At 39.3% G+C, this 14,980-nt stretch overlaps 1 protein-coding gene across 4 annotated transcripts in view; it reads left to right on the forward strand.

Moving 5' to 3' along the window:
• The window catches only part of tenm3 (teneurin transmembrane protein 3), a 339,741-nt gene that overhangs the window by 55,858 nt on the left and 268,903 nt on the right, over positions 1-14,980 (forward strand). For all 4 annotated transcript variants that reach the window (XM_076729445.1, XM_076729446.1, XM_076729447.1 and 1 more), the window contains exon 3: positions 5,380-5,456. The gene's annotated coding sequence lies outside the window, so the exon portion shown is untranslated. The remainder of the gene's footprint in view (positions 1-5,379; positions 5,457-14,980) is intronic.

A 14,980-nucleotide genomic window follows, 5' to 3' on the forward strand; every position in this document is an offset into this window, starting at 1 on the left:
AGGGAGTTGTAATGATTGTAATCCAGAGAGAAAGAGGGAGATTGAAATGAACAGAGCTGAAATGGAGGCTGGAGCCACCTTTGCATACCATGCCTCTACAACCCCTCTACTAGGCATTCATATTTTTTTCTGAAAAGGAGACATTTTCTATACAGAGAAGAGAAGCGCACATTCCCAGCAACCCAGGAATCCCAGGAACTCTGCTTGATTTTGAGGGATAAGATGCATCAAGGAGAAATATATATAAGCCTGCAGGTTCCCAACTTGACCACAACATTAGATTGAACAAAATAAACTTTGTATGCAGATTGAACTGTAAGGAATATAAAATGCCATGGTCATTTTTTGTCATGTGTCTGCTGCAAACTACTAGTACTACTAGTACTATTCTGAGATAGACACATTTTGCCATGCTGTTCAATGTGTTTATTAATTACAATACGACTACATTTTCCAAAATAGAAAGTATCTCCCGTTTTGCCTTTATTATATTTCTTGTGAAACGTGAAATAGTTTGGATGGATATTCCCGAGATTAACCCCTACCATGTACCTCATGTTGAGAGATGGACAGCAAAGTTTGATTGCCACAGGAAGAAAGATGGGAACAGTCTTTTGCTGAAGATGCTCCGGTGCAGGACTGGCGCATCGTGTAGGGCAGTTTGTGTGCCCAAGAAGCAGCTTTCAGAGGACCACGTTCTGACAGAGACAGTGTTGTGAAGGCAAGTTTTGTGATGAGCAACCTAACAACTAAGAAGCTGAAATCTCATTCAGATGGAGAATTTGTGACAGTGCAGTGCAGTGCCTTGCCGCTGCTGTGGAGCTGCTAGCACCAAAATTGTTCCAGAGTGTCAGTTTGTCTGGAATAATTCATAGAGATGAAGGAAAATCTCTTTTCAAAACTGACTCCTGCAAAGACTCTGTGGTGCTCAATACTGAGTGATCTAAACCTGGAAAACCAGCTGAGAGTAGCATCATCATCATCAGTACAATGAATGAAGACATTTCACAAATTTGGTACCAAGAATATTTCCCTTAATTGGAATATTCAATATATGTCGGAAATACTGTATATACTTTATTTAGACAGAGAAGCTTGACTTTCTGGGCATGGAGCACTGAACTCCTGTTTGGTATGAGTAATAATGTCATGTTCGCTCAATTAATAGACAGATGGACTTATATTTTGGCTGCAGTGTAGGCGAGCTGTAAGGTGATGTGAGTGTCATATGTTGAGGAGATGGAGAGGTGACAGGGTGACGTGTCTCATCATTGCAAAAGTGCCAACCAAATGGTCTTAAGACCTCTTCTCCTCTCCTCTCCTCTCCTCTCCTCACCTCTATTTTTTGTGTTTAAATGATTATGGGATTCAAGCCCACAGAACATTTCAAAGCACAGATTTATTGTCTCTCTCTACAACATTTGTCTTGGCCCTTTCTGATAATGTGACTACATTCAACTTGAGTCCCATAGAAAGTTGCAGGCCTTGATGAGCTCTAGTGTGATGACCATTTTACTGACAACTTTTTTTTTTTTCTTCCAAAAATAAAATTACCAGCATTATTTACACGTTTCTTAGGATCTTCTGTTATTCATTATTTGTTTTTTTGTTTGTTTGTATGTTTGTTTCTTATTTGGTGGTCTCATTGCAGTCTCAGATCCTCCACTTAGCATAAACTTATTTTCTGTGATCTGTAATGTGTAATTATCCATCAGTTTCATAAAAAAAAGACTTGAATCCTACTCACATGCATTTGTTATTCCATGCATGTTAACAGCATTTAGCGTTTATTTCACTATCCCTTTTAGTTGGCTGATGGTGCCCTGCTACTAATATGCTTTATGGCTTTTGTGAAAGAGTTGGCTTTTCCATATGAAGAGTGGTTATGGGGTAAATAGTGGTTTATTCAACATCATGGAATAGATTTGGTTGTTGACATGAATAATGGGGGTAAATAGGAATCCCTCTGTACACTCTAAAAGCTCTTCTACTGATTAGGGAGAGAGTGGGAAAGAGATATAGTAGAGAGGGGGGCATGTGGGTGGAGAAACAACGATTTGTTTATCAAACACTTTCCTCTCAAATCTGATTAGCTCAATATCGCATTGACAAGCTGGACTCCAGCCTCTCTTTTGTGCACACCAGTCTATCGTGGATGTGTTGCACACAGGTCGATTATAGGTGTATTTGTGATGGGGAATGTCTCTCTCTCAGACACACCCTGTTGGTTGTCGTAGTCTATACAGCATTCTATTAATCTTTCTGCAAAAAAGGCCACTATACCCTGCTGTGGAGACACATGGTTAGTCTAAGACCACGTCAAAGTTTAGGGATGGACACAGTGCCCATCTATTCATATGTATTTAACCTTGACATAAACAAGTGCTCTCAGACTCAAACACTAGAAATTCATGAAAAAATTAAATATTCATGCATATTCATTAGTGACCTTACAAAGAGAAAACTGGACACAGTGTACTTCTGAATGCAGGAATAGTTTTTATCTCGGGACATGTTGAATGAAGCACTCAACCTGTGCAGGCTTGAAAGGTGGTTGTTAAAAAGTGGCAGGTCAGCTTGAATTCATCAGTCAGTTAGACATGTGAGTCATGATTCCTAGAATGAACCAGATTCACAGTAGAAAGGAGAAAGAGAATCAAAATGGCCATAGAAACACCGTCCACAAACCAAAAAATGTTCTGTGTTTAACATCACCTCACATTACCTCACAAGACACCGCCTGTAATTTCACTCACCTCTTGAGAAATCAAGTCACTTCTTGAAGAAACTCATCCTTCACCTCCTTTCACAGTGCTACAAATGGTATTTTAAACCTTGGATCGAGATATGTTGCTGTGTTAAGCTACAAGTTGATCCCTGGGAAAATTTCCTCTTTATATCTTCTCTTACCTTTCTTCTTGTGTCACATGCTATTGTCGTTGTCTTTGTCTACTAGACAGGAATTGATCTCCCATAGTTGAGGCAGGACAAATGAGAGAGTTGGATCTTTCTCTCCACTCAGGGCATCTGTGAAGGTGCCCAGAGGAGCTACAGCATCCCTCACTGTTTCCAAGATGGTTGTGTCTGTGTCTGTGGGCATGAGGTGATGATTTTTGTGGTTCTCTGCCCAGACTGCAGAGACTGCATGCTGTTGCTTACAGAACCTGTTCACCATGTTGGAAGCTGGTGAGCTCCTCATGAGTGAGCTCATGCTCTGGTACCTACAGTGTCTCTTGTTTGTTTTCAAGCTATCATGTGTCTTTGGTTGAGCGAGAGAAGGCTAAGAATGTTCTAGGGAGCCTGTGGGCATACATTATGCATTTTTTATAAGAAGATATTGTATTCTATTCGTAAACTGTATGTCCACATGCTGCCACTGTCAGTGTCTAAAGCTTTATTTACGGTGGGGTTCAAGTTGTACCCAATGCATGGGACACACTTGAGGTCTCTAAAGGTCTTACAGTTGTTTCTGGCTTTGTCTGCAGTGATCTCAACCATGTGGGACAAGTCCACTTCCCATGATTCAGTAAGTATTTCCTCTGAGGCTTCAGTCATGCTCTCCGCAGTGTGGTCAGAATACCATGCGGCACAGCCTAAACCTGATGAACTGAAAAAGTGGATGGTAACAGCCATGTAGGTGACGACAGCTCTGCTTGCCCATACTTCTGTTGTGCACACGAAGACCTGTTTCTGTTTCAATTACTGGGGTGGCTGTGGCTTAGTGGGTAGAGTGATGACTGTGCCATCATTGTGTGAATGGTTCAAGCTTGTAATGAGCAGGTGGCCTGGCTGTCATTGTATGAATATGTGTGTGAATGGATGAGTGCAGACTTGTGTAGAAAATGCTTTGAGTTTTCATCAGACTGGAAAAGTGCTTTATAAAGAGTCCTGAACTCCCGAAGCATAATGTTAAACATCATGTAAAGGCATCTAACCAGACAAATAAATTCCGCTGCTGTCCTGTTAAGTTTTTCTGCATCTTTTCCGTGCTTGGGGTACTTTGGGGTCAATTTAAGGATGGTTTTAATGGTAGACTGACTTGTGGTTGATTGCTTGAATTCCAGTTACAACAAGAGGACCTTATGAGACACATGGAAATACAGTATGCTGTTGCAAGACCATGAGATCCACAGAGTTACAAAATATTTTTACAAATCTTAATCTTAATCTTAATTTCATTTTAATTTCATACATATCATGGCAAATTACTAATTTATATTTAGATTTATGGGTCAAATGTTAGTATATTGGGTATTACACACCAGTCCTGCGCAGTGTCCATGTACTATTGTATAAATACTTCCAAACCGACAAACCATGATTCTACCAACAGGCCATGTCCATGTGGCATTGTGCCTTTTGTATTGGACATTATAAAGCCGCCAATGCCTAAAAGTGACATTGTGCTTGGAGCCTTACGCTATTTAGCTATTGGTCCATTTTAAGAGCACCAAAGCAAGACTCACAAATAACCTTAGCTTACATTTGTCGTTTGGAACTCATGTTTTCTAAAATGTTTGTCATGCTATTTATGATAATGGGTAGATAGACTATTGATATGGGACACTGCCAATACTCCACGTATTTTATTGTATAGTTAATTTAGCAGCTCATCATCACCACACCAGCTGGCTAGCCAGCTAGCGTATTCCCTTTGTTGCATGAGTGGGTTCACCCTCAGCATAAGCTCTGTCGGCAAAGTGGTCCCACACTAGACTTCGGCAGCCCGTTTTGTTAATGAGTACAGGGAGTGGAGGTATCATTTGTAAAGATGACACACTTTTCTTGTCAGAGGCATTGCTTATCGCTCTCAAATGAAGCTGAGGCTGACGCTGTATCAACAGGGATGAACAAGCATGATGTCCCCTGACCATAGACCATACAAGCCCCTGACTTGGCTACTTGCTAGTACTGCCATCTAGTGAAGATTCAGACAAATTATACCATTCCATCCTCTTCATAACGCCAGAGACACATTTGACATACAACTACTGAACTTTAGGAAATTACAATGCAGAGCCTTTTTTAACAAAAAATATTAAAATGGACCTAAATCTTGGTATACTGTGCAATACAAATATTAAGAATTTTGGATTGAGGAGCAGTTGTAATTGAGGGAGAACACTGTTGAACAAAAGGTCAGATTTTCATCATTCACACCACGTAGTGTGTTTCCTTAAATTGTCCTGTCTGCTCCCATTTAGCTTTTAGTAACAACATTTAGTTCACATGACATGTTTCTGTGTCAATGCAGGAAAATAATTTGCTCCATCATTTAAAGCATGCAGACAAGCATAGAGGAAGGTGGTTAACGCAGGTTGCATCAGGGTCTGGTCAGCTATTGTTTCTGATTTTATACATTTCCTTGTCTTTCCTTAGATTTGAAAGCACAAAGGGAATGACACAACTTGGCGGCAGACCAGTGCCATTCAACTACTAGACCACTCAACAAGTTGGTAAGTTCTACTTAAACTCTGTCACTGTCTCACCACCTTTGTATCTTGTGTTTCCAACTGGATCATTGCCAAGCAGGGTGTATCTGCCTGTATTCCCCCTTCAATATATTTCCCTGTCTCTCCTGTTCATTTTTGTTGAAATTGGTCTTTCTGCATCTCTCTCTAAATCTCCTGTTAAAGAGTGAGAAGATTAGCACCAATTTGCCTTGATTAGGCTATTCTTCTCACAGTTGGAGGAAAAAAAAGACAAAAACCCACTCTGCAATTTGAACACGTGCAGGGAAGAAGTGATTGCGATCAATAAAACACAAGCAGGAAAAAGGGGAAAAAATGAACAATGAACAAGTAAAGGGATGAATTGCCAGTTTCTGCTTCTGTTAAGTGTTTTTGGAAAGCAGCTCTTGAGGAAAATCTGTTTCTGCTGAAGGCCTCTAACAGCAGTGTGTGTGTGTGTGTGTGTGTGTGTGTGTGTGGGCATAAATCCCTTTACACTGTTATATCATGGGGACACGCCTTCCACATGGGGACAAAATGTCGTCATAATGTAAATGACAGAATTTTAAAATAAAGACTTGGGTCTTCTTATGGTTAGATTAAGTCTCGAGGAAAAGTGATGAAAACACACGTGTGTGTGTGGGGGGGTGGGCGGGCGATTGCTCAGAATTCAACAAAGCCTGATTATCAGACATTTTTCTTTTAATTCACAATGGTTTGGCCAAAAAAACTCAACTGCCAAGGTCAGTATGGTTCCAGGTGTTATTAACCTACAGTTGTAGCAGAAATCTTTTTAAAATGCAGGTTGCCAAGTGCTTCACCTACCACAGCCTTACTGTTACTATTCTTAAGTACTAAGAATGTAATATGAATTGTATAAATTCTGACAGACTGGCATTGTGGTCATCAACGAATAATACCTTTGCTTTGTTTGAGCTGGAGATACTTTGTTACAGTGGTTACACTGTTGCTACATTGCTATAAGTACAATGATGAACCAAATCAATTCTACACACACACACACACACACACACACAATCAAACACACATACACACATGCATATCCAGACACATGTACACCTTTCTTTCATGTGTAATGACAGGTTCACATCAAGTCACCTCCTCCCCTGCTGTTTACATCTGTATCATCTTCTTGGCACGATGGTGGTTGCTACAAATACAGAAAATAGAACTTTTGAAATGGAGGAACAATCCATTTTGGCAATTTTCTGGAAACAACAAGAGAGGAGAGAAGACTAAACACTCTGCCAACTATAATCAGTGCTATTACAACTGTTAGAAATGTTTACAGTTAAATATTTATTATAATGTGTTTTTCACTACCTCCAGAGAGAGCTTGGGTGAGATTGAGATCCATTCTCATTCAGTATATCTACATCTATATTTTTATGTGCTTTAACTCGGAAGAGGCACATTTATTGTGGATTTGATGTACAGCACCTTTTGAATTCTAACCATAGCCCATGTAGTTCAGCGTAAGAGTATAGTTTTCACGCCTAGATGCAAGCCACTTTTGGCTGCAGTCGCTTCAACTGTGTGGACCCGCCATGAAGTGGAGAAAACATGCAGTATTAAGATCATGAATTGGATCTTTACATGTGTGCCTTCATCAGTCTCCAAAGAACAGTTGACTGCATTACTCCCCCATCTATTATCTCAGGCATCACTGGTATAAGCCTCAGCCTCTCGCTTTTTCCAAATTCTAACCTGATTCATAAACACAGCTCCAAAGCCTAGGGGCTCCAGCTTGCTCCATGCAGTGACCCACACACAGTATTCCCTGTGGGTGCATGTGCACTGTCTGCATCACGAGGCGAGATCTCGTCCATGCGGCAGTAGCCAATGATCTTCATCAATGTAGTGGCTGTTCTGGACCAGTCTTCAGCAAGCACACGGAAGGCTGCTGTAGAACCCGAAAGCAGGAAGAGCTGAATGTGACCATTCTTAGTTAAACTTTGCTGTATATCACCATTGTACAGCACATGTGCTGTTTTCTGCTTGATTGTCTGCCCTTCTGGTCTATACAAATGCATTGGTTATGTGATTATCAGTGTGTTTTGGAAGGAGACCTTCCCACAGACCAAAGAACCAATCATCAACAAGGAGTCGTGTGGGTTGAGCAAGAGCTGCAGATCTTGATGTTTCAAATGTCAAGATAAAACATCAAGTCCCCCCATTAGAATGCAGCCAGCTTAAAACATACAACATGTGAAGACAGAACCACAATAACCTCCCTTCACAGAGATGTGTGGAGGCCAGAAGTCAATCAGATTTACCCTAGGAGCCGGAAAAAACAGGCACACACATATATCCTTACACTATTGGGCTGATAAGGGTTATGTAAAAGTTTTTAAAAGAGAATCAGAGAGCAAGCAGTCAAACAAAAAAAAGAAAGAAAGAAAGAAAGAAAGAAAAAAGAAAAGAAAAGAAAGCAGTGAGTTTGAATTTGTTTAATTTAAGCCCAATCAGCTGTTATCAGCAGTTTAGAATGAAGACATCTGGTGAGGAGATACTAGCAGAGAGATTATGTTGTATTTAGCTCACTGATCCATTCACACCCCAACTATTACATCCTACTATGAAAAGTAATCGTTTAAATGTGTAAATGAATAAATAAAAATGGTTATACAGACAGTAACACAAAGAAAGAAGTACCTTTTTTGATGCAGTTGATAAAAATGCTTTTCATTAATATATTCTCTATATATACACAGCTGTCAGTTTATCTTGACAAGTAAAAAAAAGGCCCAATTTAAAGCCTTGTGGCTCTATATTGCAGTTGAGTTACTATGGTCTTAAGTCATTAAACTATGACCTTTCTTCTATTTGGGACTCACTGCAACACTACACATTAATTATCTTGGAAAATAATGTTTTTTTTTACATAGAGCATCTTGTATCCAACATGCATACACAAATGCAAGTTCATATACAAATGCATTCAAAGGCTGCAGATTCTCATAAATATGGACTAGCACTCACTGTAATTGATCACTTTATGAGTGTAGCTCTCTTTTTGTTTTGAATGTACTGTACTTTCTGCTCATTGGAGCAAATTGAAAAATTTTTAAATAATCAATACTGCAAAATTAAAAAGCTGATTTTTCTGACAGCAGCAGCTTTAGTGGTACAGTGGGTAGGCTATTATTAGGTTTGATTCCTAATCTTCCTCTCCATAACGTTTACATAACATAAAAACTCAACAAGTTAAACAATGTAAATTTCATTTTAGACAGGTGTCTGGCAAGATAATAGAATTTGATGAGGCATGAGCATTAAGCTGTTGCATTTTGATCAAATTAGACAACTTCTGTCTTAACTTACAGAGTTACCCATTGTCTTCTGTCTCCACTCAGAAATTACAGTACTCAAAATATTTTTACTCTAAAAGTCCTCTGCCATCTATGTCAGAAAACCAGCTCCACTCTCTACCCAGAACTAGTCTGAAAATTTATGGAACTTCAGTAGTTTATGGTTACATAACCATGTAAGCCCTGCCTCGTGACTGATGTGACCTGACAGCGAGGCAATAACTATGTGACATCTTGGAAAGACCACTGACGGGAGGAAGTAGACCCACTGGGGCCATCATTGCTGAAGAAACCCATGGCAGCAGTACTGTAGGCCAGCCAACATTTTGGACCAATTTATCACCAATTTCCCCTCCTGACAATTGGTGGAAATATCTGGTGCCGGCTCGCGGTCACTTACAATATTTAGTGCTGAGGGGCAATTTGGGCCACAAAGAACAGTCAATGGTAATATGTATTAAATGCAATAATTAATATAAATGGCAAACCATACAATGCAGTATTGCCATACATAGACAAACACAAGTCATCATCGTCACTTGTAAACAAAACCAGTGGAGAGAGCAGAGGGCAAAAACGAGAGAGATAAGAGTATCATGTATCACATCCACAACTTGTCACAGACTAAATCACAGATCACATTTTGTTAGCATTTAACTTTACAGCACACATTCACATTTTACCCAACAAGTACGAGCTGGTTTTGAACTGGGAGATGTAGTTATGTAATGGTGTGATGTTGTTGCGCTATATTATGAACAAGGCAAGGAAGCATGAGCTTTTATTTTGAAGGGCAGCATTTTGGCTGTCATTTTCCTTACTTCCTTGAGAGCTATTGATATACTGGAACAACAATTGTATTGTTGTTAATGCTAATGTTCATGTTTTAAGCACAAATATATTGAGGAAGGGGTCTGAGGGTAATAGGAAGTATAGCGAATATTTTATTTTCTAAAACTGTATTTACTGCTTTTCGCTGGGTTTTACTTCCTCTTCCCGCCCGGACTTTTTCCAGAAAGGTACACAGTTTTGCTACGCTCTGTATTTTCATTGTTTAATGGTTTTAAAAGTGAATGTAGGTTACTTAAAAGCATTTGTAAAGTTGGTGTAGTCATAGTTTTATGTTGTAGAATTGTTATGTTGTTTCTGTTCATGTATAAACTCAGTATTTGGAGGAGAAGTTGTTGCGGTCTCTATGTGTTGCAGGGCTGCTACCTAGCTTGTCATGCTAGGGTGTGCTATTGAGAATGGTTGGTAATGGAGATATGTTGTGATTCTCCATAATGTAGAAAGAGCACAGAGAGCCTGTATGAGAGAACCTGTAAACATTTGTGAATGTTTCTTCTTCATAATGCAGGTATCAACGGGCAATAAAAATTGAATTGTGACCATTCAGGAGTGTGTCTGTGAGAACACAGAGTTAGAACCACTACAGTTACACAGCAGAAAATGCACCTTAGACCACCACCTCATTTTTAATTTTGAGGCTTGTTTTTTTTTTCTTTGTTTTTTTTTTTTTTGGTACAGCATGTGTATAAACTGTACTGATGAGTGGCAGCAAGTAACAGGTTTTTCGTCTCAATTTGGAGAAACAGATAGTTGTTTTTATTCATTTTATGTGTGCGATGTGCTTAAGTTGAAAATTTGTGGATGGCAAACCGCTAGAGTGCAACTCATAGATATAAAAATGCCTCCAGGAAAGTCAGTGGTGACAGTGTGCTACCTCAAAGGCAATCTGTCATAAAACAAGAAGAATAAGAAGCAACTATACATGGTTGATAAGCACAGAGCAACCAGACAGGAAAAGGAGGAGGAGATCTGGTATTCAGACATTGTATCTCAGTAAGTTTCAAAACCAAGTGAGTTGTGAGTTGTGATGACAGCTGATGAGCTTCGAGGTAGGTTTGTTTGAGTGTTGTTTGCTAGTTTGCTTACTAATCTTCAGGTAAAGCTGTCTGCTCATGAGCTATTGGCGCTCTGCATTCAGGAATTTCACACTGTCAACATTGATGAACTCTAGGCTAGAAAATGAAGTGCATTAAATGTCAATGTGTACACTAGTGGAACAATAATATGCCACCAAGCCTTTGGGTCCAAGCCAACAATAAAATTCCATTTCTACAGACTGCACTATGCAGCTAGTGCATACAACTGATAATCAGTTATAAATATATAAACACATTCTTCTGTGTAACCTCACTACAAACTACAATTAAGCAGAAAACATGACAATAAATAGAGAGAGCTATGGACACCACAGTGGGTATAACAAGCATTATTGAGCCGCACAAATTGAATGGCTTGACATTTCATTTCATATAGAATCAATAATAAACACACATATTGAAGTAATTGAGAGACTGCAGTTTTTACACACACACAAAACAATATTTTGTTCAAAAATGCAGTGGTTGTTAACGTTCTCCTCTGGAGAGTTACAATATGGGAGCTTGTAATTGTTCTCACCTGTCTGAATGTCATCCTATGAGTCTTGTGAACCACAAAATCCTCCACAATCTGGTCTTAGTTCAACTTGATCATTCTCGATGTGTCATGTAACCAGTCCACTCAACCTGTCTGTCCCTCTATAACCAGTCCACTCAGGCGCTTTGTCCCTCTACACCAGTCCACTCGTGGTCTCTTCAAAGGTTTTTAACTCTTAGAGCTGAATGATGCTCTGTAGTCACATCAAGGTTTATGTCACAAATAGCAGCAGGTCCTCACAAACCTCACTGAAGGTAAAAGTTCCTAACACAGAAGTCACTGCTGGACGATCCAGTGGGAGCATTTTAGCATTTAGCATTTAGCCAGACCAGTAAACACCTGTTAATCACGCATCATTGTGGATGTGTCTGATTCAGTTCATATAGCATATTTGCTTGATGATGCATTAAACCAGTGATTGGGGGGGAGATTTAACTATATTGGGACAGAATGATGCTAACCTTAATCCATAATGATGCCATACTTATCTTTTGCATTAATGCATGTAATGCATTTTTTGTACTGTTCATTAACTGCTAGCTTCAGCCTGGGTTCAACAGTGCACAGTGTTGTTTCTCTGGACATGGAGCTCTCTGGAGCTCTGCCCTCCTGCAGCAACTTCAGCTTCAGACAGACAGATAGCTGAACAGAAGACAGGGGAACAACCACACCAGCAGCTGTTTTCACTCCTTTTACTTTGTTCCATGCTGAAACAGTTTATCAGGTCTTTTTTATGTGACTTTGTTTTTACTCTGTAATGGATGCATCTTGAAATGTAGTGAAGTACAATACGTGATAGAAAGAACTTAAGTAAAAGTAAAATAAACTGTTTTTAAAGAACATTTTGAGAATTTTTTTTTTAAATGCGTCACCAAATTTAAAATGTTTCTTACTTTGCTTGGACCACTATTAACTGTTACATTGCCAAACAGCAGCCTGAGTATAGTTTACTTTCTCTTGCATGCTACAGTACATTCAAGAACAGATGAGGACAGACCAGAGATGTTACGTAGCAAAGTTTTAAGTGTGGCTCTTTTTTTTTTTTTTTTTTCGCTTAATTCAGACATTTTCAGCATCAGCAATTTAACTTTTGTTCCCAGACATAGTCTGATCCCAAAATGGATACATTTCCCACACTCATAAAGCCAGCTGTTAACAGCTAGCAATAACAGCAGCAAGCTGTTTATCTCACATTTCCGATTAAGTTGAACATTGTTTGTACTTGAATTGCCCATCCATCTTTCCATCTGACTCTAAGGAAGGAAACATTACAAGAATATGCAAACTAAACTAGAAACTGACTAGATGCACACTCAGGTAAGCTCCCGTACGGGCATACAGGAACAGCTCATCTGCTGTTGTTATCCTTTCCTGCCATGTTTTGCACAACCAGGCTGTAGAGCAGTAGTAAGTAAGTAAGTGACCAACTGAACACACTTGGGTTTGACATTTTGAACTTGGCTAAAAAGCCAGTGGACTGTAGTCGATGTACACCACAACCTCTCGACCTGAGAGGAGACACACACTTCAAAGTGCTTGACCAGCAAAACAAGACCGAAATCTTCTCTCTCTGTGGTTGAGTACGCCTTCTGACGATTGTTTAGCTTCTTTGAGAAATAGTCTACTAGTCTATCTAATCCAGTTGCATCTTATTGCAAGACTTGTGTCCAAACAAATTTGGTGTCTGTCTTAAGTAGGTTAGTCAGTGGTTCAGTAACCACAGCAAAGGTGGACACAAATATCCTATAGAATTGACACATACCCAACATTCTCGTAACTTTGAGATGGATTTTTGGTGCAGAAAGATTGAATATGGCTTCAACTTTTGCATGACAAGGCATCACCTTTTCCTATAGCTCCTATAGCTGCACAGACCACAGACTGTCCACATGAACAACTTGTATTTTACTTTCCCAGATTAGCATGGCACAATCTGGTATTTGTGCAGCCATGCCATTTTTCCTCTTACTTTTTCCAAATTAGTGTAGGAACCACAAAATGATGTACTCCGACCAGATGCTCAGTGTAGCACTAAAGCAAGAACCTGGTCCCCAACTGCAAAATAATTGTCAATGGTCTTCTGATCTAACTGAGCCTTCATATGTTTCTGAGCTTGGAATCTCTCACAACAAAAAATCAATAATGGTAGTGTAGCATCTAAATCTCCAGGAGACTGAATTAACATTGTTTGGTAGCATTGTTGCCCATAGTTTGTAGAGTCTGATGAGGCTGTTCAAGAGCTCCTGGGGACTTCGGATGATACGTAGATGAAACTGCTCATACCAAGTTTACAGGTTCAGGCTAGCCACCATTATTCCTATAACTGTGGCGTTTCTGAAGATAACCTGAAAACTAACATTTAGGTTTTTCACATATGTCTGCATGACGTTTGGCAGACTCTCAGACTCAAGTCTAGAGTAAACTAAGCTTCCTGGACCTACCCTTCATATGGGTCACCCACTTTTCTTTAGGCCAGTTTCAATGTACAGCAGTTCTGAGATAGCTCAAAGAATGACTCCTCTCAGCCCTCTCAGCAACAAACTAAGAAAAACATTTATTTACATCAAAGATTTCTCACTGTTCCTTATGTGTGTGACCAAAAGCTAGCTTTTTCTCAAAATTAAGTTTAATTTACTCAAGTTCCCTCTGTTGATGGTCACACTCTCTCTCTTTCCTGTCACTTATGTAATAATAATAATAATGATAATAATCATCATCATCATCATCATAATCGTAATAATAATAATCATGGGTCTGACAAAATTTGTGAGATCGATTTTTTTTTTTTTGGAGTTGTATTTGTTAATGCCTGACTCTGTGTGACATTATTCTTTAATTTCACAGAATCAAAAAGATGTAAAATGACTCTTGTTCTTCTGTGCTCCTATTCTTTGTTCTCCTCCTTTCTGCTGCTTTGTCTGTTTTTCCTGCTCGTCTCTGTTCTCGTCCCCTTTGTTCTTCTGTCTGTCCTGCTTCACTTTGTTCTTTTGTCTGTCCCATACCTCTCTGTGCTCCTCCCCTGCATTCTTCTGTCTGTCCTGCTCCTGTTCCTCCTTTCTGTTCTTCATTTACTCTGTTACACACAGATAGCTGTGTTATTGAGAGCTTCAAGTGGTTTCACGTCACTCAGATGCCAAGGTGGGAGGCAGTGTTGGTTAGAATAGTCAAAACTACTCAAGTTACTTTGTAAAAGCAAGTACTCAAGTACAAGTAAATATCAAAATAGCTGTTTGAGTTATACTGCAAAAGTATTTACTGAAAAACAAATGAGCAAGTGGCAAAGCAGCTTAAACAAAAATGAAAAAACATCGGTACACTACTGTCTTGTTACCCAAATTGTCCATTTGATTCGGATATGACAGGAATTATTTCAACCACAGATGGTCCTCCTCAGGTAAACAAATGAACATACACCTGTATTTATCCGTGATGAAATGACAAGTCATACTCCTGCTTCTTCCCTTCATCCTCCATGTCCTTATAACATGCCTTATATACAGGATGATATTCCCAGTGTGTAGCTCCCAAGTGTGAGCACAGAATACTCAATTAATATTATACTTTATTAAGTACACCAATAAATAAAGATTTTTTAATACAGTCTTTGCTTATTGTCTCCTATGTTATACTATGATTTTTCCTTTGAATTACCAAACTGTGTGCATATGCATAATAGACCATGTCTTTTATGTCAAAAAGTAGAGATGTCCCAAC

Source organism: Chaetodon auriga, chromosome 4 (genome assembly GCF_051107435.1).
Source record: "Chaetodon auriga isolate fChaAug3 chromosome 4, fChaAug3.hap1, whole genome shotgun sequence".
Classification (NCBI taxonomy): domain Eukaryota; kingdom Metazoa; phylum Chordata; class Actinopteri; order Chaetodontiformes; family Chaetodontidae; genus Chaetodon; species Chaetodon auriga.